The sequence below is a fragment of the Asparagus officinalis genome, chromosome 10 (genome assembly GCF_001876935.1).
Source record: "Asparagus officinalis chromosome 10, Aspof.V1, whole genome shotgun sequence".
NCBI classification, from domain to species: Eukaryota; Viridiplantae; Streptophyta; class Magnoliopsida; order Asparagales; family Asparagaceae; genus Asparagus; species Asparagus officinalis.
Window position 1 is genome coordinate 2762353 of NC_033803.1, and position 643 is coordinate 2762995.

Consider the following 643-nt stretch of genomic DNA (forward strand, 5'->3'; position numbering starts at 1 on the left):
AAGGGGGATGGATGCGGTTACCAATTTCGGTCATGTCATAAGAGTTTGTTTGTAAGTTTAAGTGTGCTTTTTCTCCAACTGCTCACTTGGCAGTTTACCTGGGTCCTTGACATAAATACCGCTAGTATTTGAGGCTAAAACACAAAGCTCAAAATACATAGGGTCTGGTCACCTGGGCTGATTAATATTGAGGCCTTGATACAATTTTCCCTAAAAAATAACTTTCACTAAAATATTTTATCTTGGACATGGCCTTCAAAAGAATACATTATTTACACATAAAAACACTATCAAATTAACACCACAATTTTATGGCCATTTGACGCAGCGCGGAAGTGATAACCTCGGAATCCACCAAGGGTGTTCTCTGAATCCACAAAGAACGATCTTCGAATCCACGAAGAGCTTCGAATCCACGTAGAAATTGTTTGTTGGAAATTTGCAGTAAAAAGACAATGAAAAAAAAATTAACTTGTATTCCTCTCAAAATCAATTACAATTTGGATTCCGATTACAAAAGAGAGGAAAATGAATTTGATTCTCCCCTTTGTTTAAAACTGGGTTCTTCACGGTGGCGATGGAGTGCCTCCTTCGAATTTGTTTAAAACTGGGTTCTTCACGGTGGCGATGGAGTGCCTCCTTC